The sequence below is a fragment of the Phacochoerus africanus genome, chromosome 6, assembly GCF_016906955.1.
Source record: "Phacochoerus africanus isolate WHEZ1 chromosome 6, ROS_Pafr_v1, whole genome shotgun sequence".
NCBI classification, from domain to species: Eukaryota; Metazoa; Chordata; class Mammalia; order Artiodactyla; family Suidae; genus Phacochoerus; species Phacochoerus africanus.
Window position 1 is genome coordinate 110,391,787 of NC_062549.1, and position 13,677 is coordinate 110,405,463.

At 54.1% G+C, this 13,677-nt stretch overlaps 1 protein-coding gene across 2 annotated transcripts in view; it reads right to left on the reverse strand.

Annotated features, from left to right (window-relative positions):
• SLC6A17 (solute carrier family 6 member 17) overlaps positions 1 to 13,677 on the reverse strand; it is a 113,825-nt gene that overhangs the window by 47,026 nt on the left and 53,122 nt on the right. Inside the window, exon 1 of one of the 2 annotated variants that reach the window (XM_047785075.1) lies at positions 4,107 to 4,513. The exons of the other annotated variant lie outside the window; for it this stretch is intronic. The gene's annotated coding sequence lies outside the window, so the exon portion shown is untranslated. Of the gene's footprint in view, positions 1 to 4,106; positions 4,514 to 13,677 lie in introns of those variants that run through there. 2 annotated transcript variants of the gene reach the window in all.

The following is a 13,677-nucleotide window of genomic DNA, read 5'->3' on the forward strand; positions in this document are numbered from 1 at the left end:
AGAAGCTGCGGCAGGTGCCTGGCACACCCTCTTAGCAGAGAAACCTGACACATCAGAGCTCCCACCAGTGACTGGCTGTCCTTGATTCTGCAGAGGCAGAGATCCGCAGGGCAACCTCCAGTCTGCTCTGATGCCCCCTCCCTGCTCCGAGCACCAACCCCTGACTTGGACAAACTTAAGGAAGTGAAGGTGGGAGAAGTCAGGACGAGAAAGAGAGACCCAACAGTAAGGCACCACGGTGGAGCCTGGGATCTACTTCGGGATTCCAGCCACCCTGGAACCACTAGTATTTATTTCCCAAAGCTTAGAAGTGAAGGTTCATTCATCCTCTACCAATTCGCCATTGGCGAAAGCCCAGGACTCTAGCTTAAAGAGCTAGATAGGTTTAGATAGCATCATTTGGGTAAATGCCTAGGTTGTCAGCAATGTTTATTAAGAACTTATTATGGAAACGGGAGTTCCTGCTGTGGCACAAGGGGATTGGAGGTGTCTCTGCAGCACTAGGATGCACGTTCAATCCCCGGCCCAAAACAATGGGTTAAAAGGATCAGACGTTTCCGAGGAGGTCACTACGGCGGCTTGGATCTGATCCCTGGCCTAGCAATTCCATATGCGGTGGCGCGGCCACGAAAGAACAACAACAACACAAACTTATTATGGAGACACATCACATAGACAATAAGAGCATGAAGTCTGGAATCTACCAGACCTGAGTGCAAATCCTCAGATTACCACTCACTACTGGTGGGACCTTGAGCAAATTATTTAACCTCTCTGAACCCCAAGGTCCACATCTGTAAACTTCTGAGAGCAATATCTGCCTCCTGGGACCATAGCGAAGGTTAAACGAGATGGTGTATTAATAAAGCACTTAGCACAGCGCGGAAGCCTCAGTAAACCCTGGATGTAATCACCATGTGCCAAGCACGGCGTGAGCGGCTGGAACCCAGCACCCACCCCTCCTGAAAGCTGGCAAAGCAGGCATTTCTCCATAGATCCCTGTCCCGCCTGCATTCGGGAGGTGCACTAACACAGATGTACCCGTGCCACTGGGCTTCCGACCCCTGGAAGCCTGGGACACCAGTCAGAGAAAGACCAATGTCAGAGGACTTTGTAGGAGCAGAGTGACAGTGTGCCCCATCCTGGAGCTCCAGATATTTTGCTGTGAGCACCTCTTGCAGCCCAGCCTGAGGGCGAGCAATAACTCAGACCTGGTTTTAGGGAGGCAAAAAAACCCTGAAATCCATCTTCCCTTTAAACTGTGCTGCTGCTTATCTTAGCAGCTTTGAAGGGATTAATGACAAATTGTCCTGCTGCAGCCAACCTGGACAGGAAGGCGCACGAGGAAGGGGAGCTGCACAGGCAGAAGGAACTCGCTTCTCAGGAATCCTCTCATCTGTGCATTTATCATCCTTGGAATTAGCTCTCGGGTCCAATTGAAAGGGCCATGATTCCAGAGTGCATGTACACACACACACACACACACACACACTTCCAGGAGCAGTTCCAGTAGCAGGCTGGAGTCCCCTGGGTCAGTGTGACTTCTTTCTTGCTGCCCTGGGGATGCTCTTATTTCCTTTGCTCTTGAGATGCACACATCTTAGCTCAGCACCAGGCCTAGACACATTACGAGAGGGAGCCAGGGGCCAGCATCCATTAGTAAGCGCAGGAAACATGCTTGTTTCCTCTCCAGGACGGCCAGCCTAGCCTCCCCTGGATGGTTCTCTTGCAGCCCCCAACTCCATTACAAACAGGACAGGTGGGGGGACCTGATCAAAGGGCAGGGACCCTTCAGGTTCAGCAGGTGCTGCAACTAGGGCGCAGGCCATGGTCAGGAACAATCTGAAGGAGTCAAGGTCTGTGCTAGAGTCTCACCCTGGAGCCACTGCAGGCAGCCGAGGGCACCCAAGAGATCCAGCACAGTCCTGCCCACCCCTCACCCCTCCCCCGCCATAGCACGGCTCTTACTCAGGCTGCCCCATTCAGGGTCTCCTGGGGGAGACCTGAGGGTTGGAAGTAGGTCAGTTTGACGCTGAGTTATGGGTCCTGTGAAACCACATGGGCAGCCCTGCCCCCTTCATCTGTCTCCACACCTCCTCTCACACCAAGAAACAAGGACAGGAAGAGAAAGAATTCCTGCTGGCTGAGGCCCACAAGGAAAGGGGTGGGAAACTAACATTTCATGAGCATCTGCTATGTGCCTCACACTGGGCTCAAAAATAAGCCTGCAGAAAAGGTACCACCAGCATCTCTGCCTTACAACTGAGGAAACCCAGGCTCAAGAGGTAAAGTGACTTGCCCAAGGTCACTCCAGGCTGGCACGTGGCAGAGCACTGAATCCAGTTATCACCAAAACCACACGGCCTTCCCCCACTTCCGCCTCTCATCCAACCTCCCTCCTGACCCGGCTCAGCCCTCTGGCCTTCCCCATGAAATCAGAGCTTCAGGCCTCTCACCCAGCAGCCAAGCAGCCTGAGCTCTGCTTAGCTCACTCTGGGGGCTTGCTCACCTCCAGTCAGGGACTCTAAAACACCAGGAGCCCAGGTCATTGCCACTCACAGGTCCTGGTAGAGAACTCCATTCAACTCACAAACAGCAGACACACGACTCTGCATGTGACTCACGCCAAACATACTCACTCCCGTTGGAGCTGGTGGGCACCATTTCCCTTCTGCACTGAGTCACCCTCCAGGCTAAGCCGCAGGGATTTGCTGAAACTCACCACCTACTTAGCCACAGCTGCTCCATTCGGGGGGGAAAAAGCCAGCAGAGGAGCTGAGCCTCTGATGGTCCCCATGGATGGGCCACCGCCAAGGACACGCAGGCGTGACCTCAGAGCCCTTCCTGCCAGGTGATGGGTCCGCCTCACTGGACCGCGGGCTAGGCAAGCAGAGCACGAGGTAGAAGGAGCCCCATGTTAACCTCCTCACACTCTGACCTTGTTCTTCAGACATCAGTCGGTAGGTTCAGCACGGCCTGAGTGAAATTTTGATACTTTTTTTTTCTTTTTTGGAGCCATTATGGGTTTTTCTCAGTTCCTGGAAGTTCCTGTTAATAGAGGCAGTGCCCTCTACACCCCTGACCTATCTCCCCAACCCAACCCAACCTGCCTCATGTTCACAGCTGAACTGCCCCCAAAATAGCTCTGGTTAGAAATTTCCTAATCCATAGGGACCATTAAAAATGTATCAAAGAAAGAAAGAAAGGAGTAGGAACAAATTATTTTAAAAAACGAACAAAAGACAAACTCCCCTTGACAGCGACTGGGTCCTGTAAAGTGAGCGGCCTTGGGATTTCTGAACCCTTGGCGCCCTGACACGGCTGTTCCTATTCGGGCTTTAAAAGGAAAGTGCTGGAGGCCGCGCCCCTGCGGGAGCGGCCCTCCCCGCAGCACAGCGAGCAGCGCCTGAGAACCCGGAGCGCACAGGTATCGATGTGGCAGAGGCCTGTCTCCCGAGACGGCGCCCCCTCCAGACCTGCACCCCGCGCACGTCCCCCCATCTCCGCCATTCTGTTCCCAGATGCGCTTCCCTCGAGGGAGGATGGGCTCCCCGCTAGCTCCGAATTCAGCGAGGACCAGCCCCGAGACTGGGAATTAAATATTCATCTCGGGCGTGAGCGCTCTGCTTCTCTTGCCAATGTTACTGTCAAGGTCATGGGCCTGAAGCCCAGCGGCTGAGGCTGGGGTCTCCAGCCACGCAGGAACCTCGCCGCAGGAACTGCGCCCTGGGCGCGCAGCTCCTGGCGGCGATTCTGGCCGGGTCTCCTTCCCGGTCCTTCGCGGGCGCTTGCCTCTGCAGCTCTGCCCCACTACCACCGGAGTTCTTGGGCCCTCCTGAGCCCCGGAAGCTGGAGCCTGCTGTCCAACCCATGAGCTTGGCGCGGGGCAACCCCCCGAAGCGCCGGAGGAGCTAGGGCCCCGGGGCTCCGTCGCCAGGCAACGGCAGCTGGAGTGGCGGGAGGAGCCCCGGGCCCGCGCCGGGCCGGGCGGATCCCTGAGCAGCGCCGCCTCGCACCTCGGTCCTTAGGCCTGGGGCGGGGCCGGAACAGCTGAAGTTGCGTTGGCTGGTCCCGTAAAGCCAAGCGGGGTGCGGCCGGAGACTCACCTGTCCCGCGTGTGCCGTCGTGCGGTCTTGGCCCTTGCCCTCTTGCCGAGCAGCCGCGGTCCCGACAGGTCGCGGGCACACAGCCCCTCCCACGGGCACTGCGAGTGTGGCGGCGACGGGCCCCGGCCCGGGCTGGGAGGGCACCCGGAGCGGCGCGCCGGCGCACGCGACTCTGCTCGCTCCTCGCTCCCTCCCTCGCCGCCGGTCCCGGCCGGTCTCCCGCCCGCGGCGCGCTGGGGCCTCGGGGGAGCGGTCGGGGAGCCCAGGTGCCGCGGCCGAGGGAGCGCGTGAGGCTGCAGGCGTCGGGGCCGACTGCCGCCCTCCCCGCGCCCTGGCCGCGCCGGCTCTGCGGAGCGGAACCGAGTGGGGCGGAGCGCAGCGCGCACCGTTCCCTCGCTTTGCGAAAGGCCACCCTGGTGGCGGGGCGCCGTGACGCAGGCTTGACTCACGCGCGGGCCCGCGTCAATGCGAGGCTCTGGGGCCGCGAGCGAGGCTCTGATGGCCGACGGAAGCGGAGGGGGTGGGCACCGAGCGAGAGGCGGGGGGGGGGGGGCTGCCCGGGAGCAGCCTCCTGAAGCCCCTGACCAAGGGACTCAGATCCTGAAGCAGCATTACCAGGATCTGCCCTTAGAGAGGAATGGGGTCTCCATGGCCAAGGCCCTCCTGAGCGCTGGGCCTCCCTTCCTTCATCGTTTCAGGTCCGTATCTTGAACTCAGCCAAAGTGGTTATTCCTCCGCCCTGGCCACATCCACCTCCACTGCCTTTGTTCGCGCTCTTCTCACTGTCCCACTCCACTGTCGTTCCATCCTGTCATTCTGCAAGATCCTTACCAGCTGTTCGACTCCTAAATACATCACCCAACTATTGAGCTCCTACTGTTTGCCTGGGGCTGCAGGGGTTGAGAAGATCACCCCTCTGGGACATGAGGGCATGGAAGCCAGGGAGAGGCAGAGTGGGGTTTAGCCAGGAAGTCACAGTTCAAGACAGAGGGATGGAAGAACCTTACAGGAGGAGGAAAGTGAGAGAAAGGAGAAGGAAATTGACTGAGCTGCGAGCAGGCCTGATGAAGGAGGTGAGACGGGATCCTGGCCTCAAAGGGCAGACAGGATTTCAATGGAAAGGGGGAAGGATGACCTTTACAGAGGGGACAGCTGACAAAGATGCAAGAGAGTGGAGAAGGTGTGCAGGTGGGATGGTTGCCTGACCTGGAAAGAGCGGGCTGTTAGGAGGTGCAGTCAGACTGGGAGTAGAAGCCATCCCTTGGGCCTTGGAGGGCAGTGTGGGGTCTGGAATGAAGTATCTTAGCTCTAGAGGACACCTTGGACTTAGAGGCAGGGGTCTGGGAGGGATGGACATGGAGGCTGCATCAGTTGTCCTACTGAAAGGCAATAGGGAGTTCCCGTTGTGGCTCATTGGGTTAAGAACCTGACATAGTGTCCGTGAGGATACAGGTTCAATCAGTGGGCTAAGGATCTGGCATTGCCACAAGCTACAGTGTAGGTTGACGATGCAGCTCAGATCCCTTGTTACAGTGATGTAGGCTGGCAGCTGCAGCTCCATTTTTTTTTTTTTTTGTCTTTTTGCTATTTCTTTGGGCTGCTTCCGCGGCATATGGAGGTTCCCAGGCTAGGGGTCGAATTGGAGCTGTAGCCACTGGCCTACGCCAGAGCCACAGCAACGCGGGATCCGAGCCGCGTCTGCAACCTACACCACAGCTCACAGCAACGCCGGATCGTTAACCCATTGAGCAAGGGCAGTCGGATTCGTTAACCACTGCGCCACGACGGGAACTCCTGCAGCTCCAATTTGACCTTTAGCTCAGAAACTTCCATATGCTGCAGGTGTGGCCATAAAGAGAAAAGGAAAAAAAAAAAAAAAAGGAAGGAAGAAAGAAAGCAAGCCAGTAGGGTCATTGTCATGAATTCTGAAGGCTCTGAGATTTTACCCTTGCATCTGACATAAGACTCCTGAACCAGAGACAAAGGACTTTTTTTACTCATAGCACAGCAGGTAGCATGAGTTTAGCATTCAAATTAATTTCTCTAGCCTACAGGTCCGGGGGGGGGGGGGCGGGGCGGGGGGGGGCATTGCAACTGGACCCCAGGCGATACTGCTGAGGAACTCCAGGCTTAGAAACACCAGTCCTTTAGAGTGGGCCGCAAGCCAACCCGCCAAACTTTGCCCTGGAGGGAGATGTCATCTTTATTGCGCCAGACGCAAACATGCCTGCTCTTTACCGCCGGAGACACTGTATCTTTCAAGCCTTTTTGTCATGCAGACCTCCTCAAAAAGACAGTCTGGAACAAAAGCCATCAGTGCTTTTGGAATGATCTTTCCATAGACAGTTATCTCTTCACTCAACCACTACCTAGTATTTGCCTGACGCTGTTCTAAGCCCTGAGGATATGACAGAAAACAAGACAGACAGGAGTTCCTTTTGTGGCTCAGGGGGTTACGGACTTAATGTTGTCTCTGTGAGGATTCGGGTTCCATCCCTGGCCTCGCTCAGTGGGTTAAGGATCCAGCATTGCTGCAAGCCGAGGCATAGGTTGCAGGTGCAGCTCAGATCTGGCGTGGCTGTGGCTGTGGCTGTGGCATAGGCCAGCAGCTGCAGCTCAGATTTGACTCCTAGCTTGGGAACTCCCATATGCCACTGGTGTGGCCATTAAAAACAAACAAGACAAAAAAACAACAAAACAAACAAAAAACCTCAATCGGTTGGTTAAGGATCCAGCTCTACTGCAGAGCAACAGGACAGATAACGATCCCTGCCCTTGTGGACTCATCTGGTGATGCAGAGCAGAGAGGAGGGGGCATGGCAGGGAGTAAGATGTGATACAGGAGACTTGACAGAGGTGAACAAATGGAATTCGACAACTGATCTGATGTGGGAGGCGGGAAGAAAGAAAGAGTCTGAGATGGGCCATTGTAAGGCGGGGAAAAGGGAAGGATTTAGAGGCAAACATACCTAAGTTTTCATCTTGACTTCATTTACTGGAAACCTTGAGTGAGTTATGTAACCTCTCTGAGCCTCAGTTTCCACATCTGTAAAATGGGTCCTACATAACCCATAAGGTTGTTTTGATGATCAGAGGAGAGGATTGGTTTAAAATATCTGGTATCCTGAGTTCCCCTAGGGGCTCAAAGGTAACAAACCCAACTAGTATCCATGAGGACTAGGGTTTGATCCCTGGCTTCGCTCAGTGGGTTAAGGGTCTGGCGTTGCCTTGAGCTGTGGTGTAGGTTGCAGATGCAGCTCAGATTCAACTCCTTGCCTGGAAACTTCCATATGACTCGGGTGCGGCCCCCCAAAAATAAAACATAAAAAATAAATAAAACATCTGGTATCGCATCTGATATAACATGTGTTTAATAAATGACTGTTATTGGAGTTCCCCTCGTGGCTCTCCTCAAGGATGCAGGTTCGATCCCTGGTCCCGCTCAGTGGCTGTGGTGAGGGTGGCAGCTGTAGCTCCGATTCCCTAGCCAGGGAACTTCCATATGCCCTAAAAAAGACTTAAAAAAAAAAAAAGGAAAGAAAGAAAAAGACTGTTATTAATGATATTATTGAGTGATTGTATTGCAATTCATGAATATAAGGTATCTAGAAGGAGGAGCAGATTTGGGGAACTTTGGGGAGGAAAGTAATGAGATGATGGATTTGGAGCATATTGAGACTGAAGCAGCTGGGGATATCAAGACGTAACAAAGGCATCCTTGCTTCTCTGCTCTTGTATCACATCTATCCAGTTCTTGGTTTCTCCAGGCCACATTTTCTAGGGAAAGACACACTATGGGGCACATGGATCTCCCTCTGTCTTCAGGGTCTCCAGCCTCAGGAGGGCGGCTCTCCTGCTGCCTGACACCTTCCTCCCAGTCCCTGGCTGGCTGACTTCCCCATTCTAACGAAGGTCACGCCCCGTCTCCACGCCCCTCACACACCCACCCAGCTGGCCCCCACCCCCACCCCACAGGTCCCTGGCTCCGTCAGGAGCTGCCTTATTTCAATCAGAAGCTCGCTCTGCTTCCCACTGAGGACAAGCAAACCTGCTCCATCTGCATCTACACCTGCCCCCACCCTCTCCTCCTCCTGCTTCCTCTGATACAGCAGCGGACAGCCTCCTGCTGCCTGAGATCGACCCCCACCTGTCCACTGGCTCCCCGGGCCCCACACCTTGTTGAGAAACTCGAGCACGGTCAGGTATTCCTTCTCTCCTGTCTTGTCAACCTCTCCCTTTCTTCTGGTTCTTTTGGAGCTGCTTTTTTTAAAACATGTTCCAATGCCTTCCTTTGAAAGTCATTCAGGGAGCTCCCCCTGAGGCTCGGGCCACTGCAGAGTCCCTGCCCAGGAGCTTCCACATGCAGCGGGCACCGCCATAAAAAAATTAAAAATTAGGGGAGGTCCTGTTGTGGCACAGCAGAAATCCCTGACTAGGAACTATGAGGTTGAGGGGTCAAACCCCGGCCTCACGCAGTGGGTCAAGGATCCGGCGTGGCTGTGGCTGTGGCGTAGGCCGGCAGCTACAGTTCCGATTGGACCCCTAGCCTGGGAACCTCCATATGCCATGGGTGCGGCTCTAAAAAGGACAAAAGACAAAAAAAGTAAATAAAAAATAAATTGAGTCGCTCAGCTCTCATCTCCAGCTTTTTATTTTCTTCTCCATTCTCTCTCTCTCTCTTTTTTTTTGTCTTTTTGTTATTTCTTTGGGCCGCTCCTGCGGCATATGGATGTTCCCAGGCTAGGGGTCGAATCGGAGTTGTAGCTGCCAGCCTATGCCTGCGCCACAGCAACGCGGGATCCGAGCCGCATCTGCAACCTACACCACAGCTCACGGCAACGCCACGGCAACGCCACGGCAACGCCACGGCAACGCCACGGCAACGCCACGGCAACGCCACGGCAACGCCACGGCAACGCCACGGCAACGCCACGGCAACGCCACGGCAACGCCACGGCAACGCCGGATAGTTAACCCACTGAGCAAGGGCAGGGACCAAACCCGCAACCTCATGGTTCCTAGTTGGATTCGTTAACCACTGCGCCACGACGGGAACTCCTCTTCTCCATTCTCTTGCCTCTGTTTCCTCACTCCCTTCATTCCTTAACCCACTCCTGCCCCAGCCTGCTGCCAAGGCGATACGCTCGCTCGCTTGCTCTCTCTCTCTCTCTCTCTCTCTCCCGCCCCCTCTCTTTCTCTCAGGTCACAAATGACCTCTGCGGCACTAAACCCACAGGACGGTCTCCAGGCTTCGCTTCCTGTTCTGGCTGCAGTGCGGGGGCCTGGATGCCCCTGCATCCTTCTAGCACTCTCTTCCTGGGACTTCGCACTCCCTGATTTTCCTCCTACCCTTCCAGTTTCCCCTGCTGACCTTTCAGGGCTGGGCTCCTCAGAGCTCTATCCTTTAGTCTTTTCCTAGACTGTCGCTTGTACCAGCAGTCCCCACTTTTACCTCTTCTTCCCAGACATCCTTCTGAGCTTCACACGCTCAGTCTCCTCCAGCCTTCCCTCTGGCCCCCTATGAATCACCTCCAACGCACATTGCCAGAAAAAAATCAACATTCAAAGACCCCACCCTGTAAAACAGTCAACATTTTGCTTCTTGCTCCTCCTCTGGGCTCCCTGGCTCCACCGTTGGCTGAGCCAGCCAGACACCCAACAGTCAGCCTCGAGACCCCTCCCCTCCTGCTCACTCCTCCATGAAATCTGTCACTAAATCCTGGAGATTTTCTCTCCTAAAGACTTCTAGAGTCTCCCACTTCTCTTTAATTCTGCTGCCCAACCCTCATCCGGACAATAATCATTGCTCGGCTGACCTCTCATAATCATCTTGACTCCAACTCCAGGCCCGTCCCCTTTTCTCCACGTGGCAGCCAGTGTGATCTTTCAGACGTGTACATATGATCGCACCTTCCTCCAGCTTGCACAGTTGTGCCCACATCTTTAATGTGTCCTTCAAGGCCCCTCATCATCTCCAGCCTCATTTCACACCCCTTTTCCCACTGCCTTCCCTGCAGCCCACTACCCACATCCACCTGCGCAGCTCCCCTGCTCCCCCGCCCCGTCCTGATCAGCCCTCGATGCCTGAAGCCACTGTGACCCTCCTCCTCCCCTGCTTCCCACCCACTCCCCCATGGCATTCACCCCAAACTCTAGGTCTTTTTTATTTTATTTTTTAATTTTTTTGTCTTTTTAGGACCCTACCTGTGGTATATGCAGGTTCCCAGGCTAGGGGTCCAATCGGAGCTATAGCCTCAGGCCTACACCACAGCCTCAGCAACGCCAGATCTGAGCCTTGTCTGCGACCTACACCACAGCTCACGGCAATGCCAGATCCTTAACCCACTGAGCGAGGCCAGGGATCGAACCAGCGTCCTCATGGACACTAGTTAAATTCGCTTGTGTCGAGCCATGATGGGAACTCTTCTAGTTCTTTTTTTTAAAGTTTATTTTATTGAAGCATAGTTGACTTAACAATGCTCTGTTAATTTCTTCTGTACAGCAAAGTGGTTCAGTTATACGTGTATATATAGACACACATTCTTTTTCACATTCTTTTCCATATGGTTTATCTTGGGATATTGAATATAGTTCCTTCTGCTATATAGGAGGACCTTGTTAATCCATTCCACACGCAATAGCTGGCACCTGCTCATCCCAAACTCCCAACCCATCCCTCTGCCGCTGCTCCCCTGGCCACCGCACGTCTGTCAAACCCTGCTTCTTCATGCCTCCCCTGACCTGGAGAAGAGTTCAGTCACCCTCCCAGGTGGGCATGGCTTCTCCTTTGCAGCCCTCCTCGCAACGGTAACTAAGGACCCGATGGTATGACTGGGGGCTGAGGGATGGTCTCCACAGGGCAGACCCCATCTTCAGCACAGAGGGGACACTGCATAAAGACTGGCTGAAAGAATAGATAAAGCGTGGTTAGAAATACAGGTCTAGGAGTTCCCATCGTGGCTCAGTGGTTAACGAATCCGACTAGGAACCATGAGGTTGCAGGTTCGGTCCCTGCCCTTGCTCAGTGGGTTAACGACCCAGCATTGCCATGAGCTGTGGTGTAGGTCGCAGACGCGGCTCGGATCCCGCGTTGCTGTGGCTCTGGTGTAGGCCAGCGGCTACAGCTCTGATTCGACCCCTAGCCTGGGAACCTCCATGTGCCGCGGGAGCGGCCCAGAAATGGCAAAAAGACAAAAGAAAGAAAAGAAATACGGATCTAAAGTCCCGTCAGAGGGTGGACGAAGAGCTGGCTCTTCAGAGGAAGTGTGCAGAGGACAGTCAAGAGGCTAGAGTCCTGGGGACGGGGTGGGGGGGGGGAGGCCTTACTTCGGTGGGGCAGGAGGAGCAAGAAGGGTCAGGAGAGAAGCCAGAGAGGCGGGGTCAAGAGGAGGACCATGCATTTCACAGAAGAAAGAATTGGGGCCCCTGAAGTTCCCGCTGTGGTGCAGTGGGTTAAGAACCTGACTACAGTGGAGTTCCCGTTGTGGCTCAGTGGTTAACAAACCCGACTAACATCCATGAGGTTGCAGGTTCGATCCCTGGCCTCGCTCAGTGGGTTAAGGATCCAGCGTTGCTGTGAGCTGTGGTGGAGGCCAGCGGCTACAGCTCCAATTAGACCGCTAGCCTGGGAACTTCCAGATGCCGCAGGTGTGGCAAAAAAACAAAAAACAAACAAAAAAACTTGGATCCTGCAAGCAAGGTGCCAGCATTCATATTGCACCCCATTATGACTAGTTTGGGGACTCTCAGGACCAAGTGTCCTTGCTTCGGAAATGGGAGAATAATGGTCCCCCCGTGTAGGATATTAAGCATTAAATGAGATGTTTCCAAGAAACGTGTTTTAGCTGCTTCCTGGTGCGCAGTGAGGACTCACTCCATGTAAGCTGCTGCTGAGGTGTTAGCGCTGAAGATGCTGGCAGTGATGATGACGATTCGCAGTGAGGGGCTGGGCTGGGGGCTTAGAAGAGGGTGCCTCAGGCCAGAGCTCTTTGTCCTGGGGTCCTATGCAGATGGACCAGTGCCTGGAGCTCTGCCTTGCAAACCCAGCTGTCCATAGGGAGCCATGGACAGTTTTAGAGCATGACAGTGACACCGTGGGGCTGACTTCCCATCTGGACTTGAATGGGCGGTGGCAGCCCCAGAGCCCTTCAGAAGCATCCTGCTCCCTGAGAGCAGACAGCAATTTCTATTCCCAGGTTCCACCTCCCAGCGGCTCTGAGAGTCTCATCATTTCTGACCTAAACGCCCCAGGCTGTCACATGGGAGGTGGCTTCTGGGTCTGAGAGCACCCCAGGGGTGAGCAGGGTAGGGTGAATGTGAGGAGAGGGAGGCAGCGAGAGGTCGGAGGCCCGGGGGGACCAGGGAGGGGCCTCCAGGGTTTGTCCTGCACCTGCCTCCTCCTCTTCCCCAGGTGTGACTCAGGGGAGCCTTCGAACCCCCTGGTTCCCCCCATCCCCACCCGCCATCAGCATGAGAGGTGGTCAGACGCGATGACAGCTCTCCCCCTGGGGCAAGAGGCGCCACACAAAGGCAGGCCAGGCCCCCCTACTCCAAAGGCAGCCCGACCTTCTGCTATTGGGTCTCAGTGGCCTCGAATTCTGCCCCTCGGCATCCAGTGCCATAGGGTCCACATAAAGCAGGGTGGGTACCCCGACGAAACCCGCCCTGTGTGAACACCCAGAACACAAATCAAAAGCCACCTGTGGGATGAGTGATTCTAAGGGACCCTTTGTGTGACTAAGGGATTTGCCTCTTTCTCTGAGGCAGTGTGATGTATAAACGCAGCTTCCCCTCCAATACTGCCTCGCCCGGAGACCTTTGACAAATCACTGAATATCTCTGACCTTCAGATTCTTTATCTAGAAAATGGAAATTAGCTGTAGTCTAACTCAGGGGGTGGCTGTAAAGATTAAATGGGATAAAACCCTGTGTAAACTCAAGGCACCTTTCCCATCGTTGCTATTAACTCATAAGATGTGCCGACGCTACTCTAAGCTGTCTGATATCTATTAACTCATTGAATCCTGACATCATTATTTACCCTCGAAGTTTTAAACTATAATTTGCCTTCTTCCTTTAAAAGCTGAAAACTTCATTTAATAAATAATTCATGACTAAAAAACTTAATATAATTCAGTAATGTGATTGGATGCAAAATTAACATGTAAGGTGTCTACCACAGACTTATGACAACCAGTAAGAAGACCTGAGAAATGCTGCAGTTACAACAGCACCAACAAAAAAGAAAAATACATGGAAATAAACTTTATGGTGCTCCCTTCGTGGCTTAGCGGTTAATGCACCCGACTAGCATCCATGAGGATGCGGGTTCGATTCCTGCCCTCGCTCACTGGGTTAAGGATCTGGCCTTGCCATGAGCTGTGGTGTAGGTCACAGATCTGGCTTGGATCCATGTTGCTGTGGCTGTGGCGTAAGCGGCTGCTGTAGCTCCGATTCGACCTCTAGCCTGGGAACTTCCATATGCCTCGGGTGCGGCCCTAAAAAGCAAAAATAAATAAATAAATAAAAATTAAATTAAAATAAACCTTACAAGGTTTGTATAAAGCTCCTG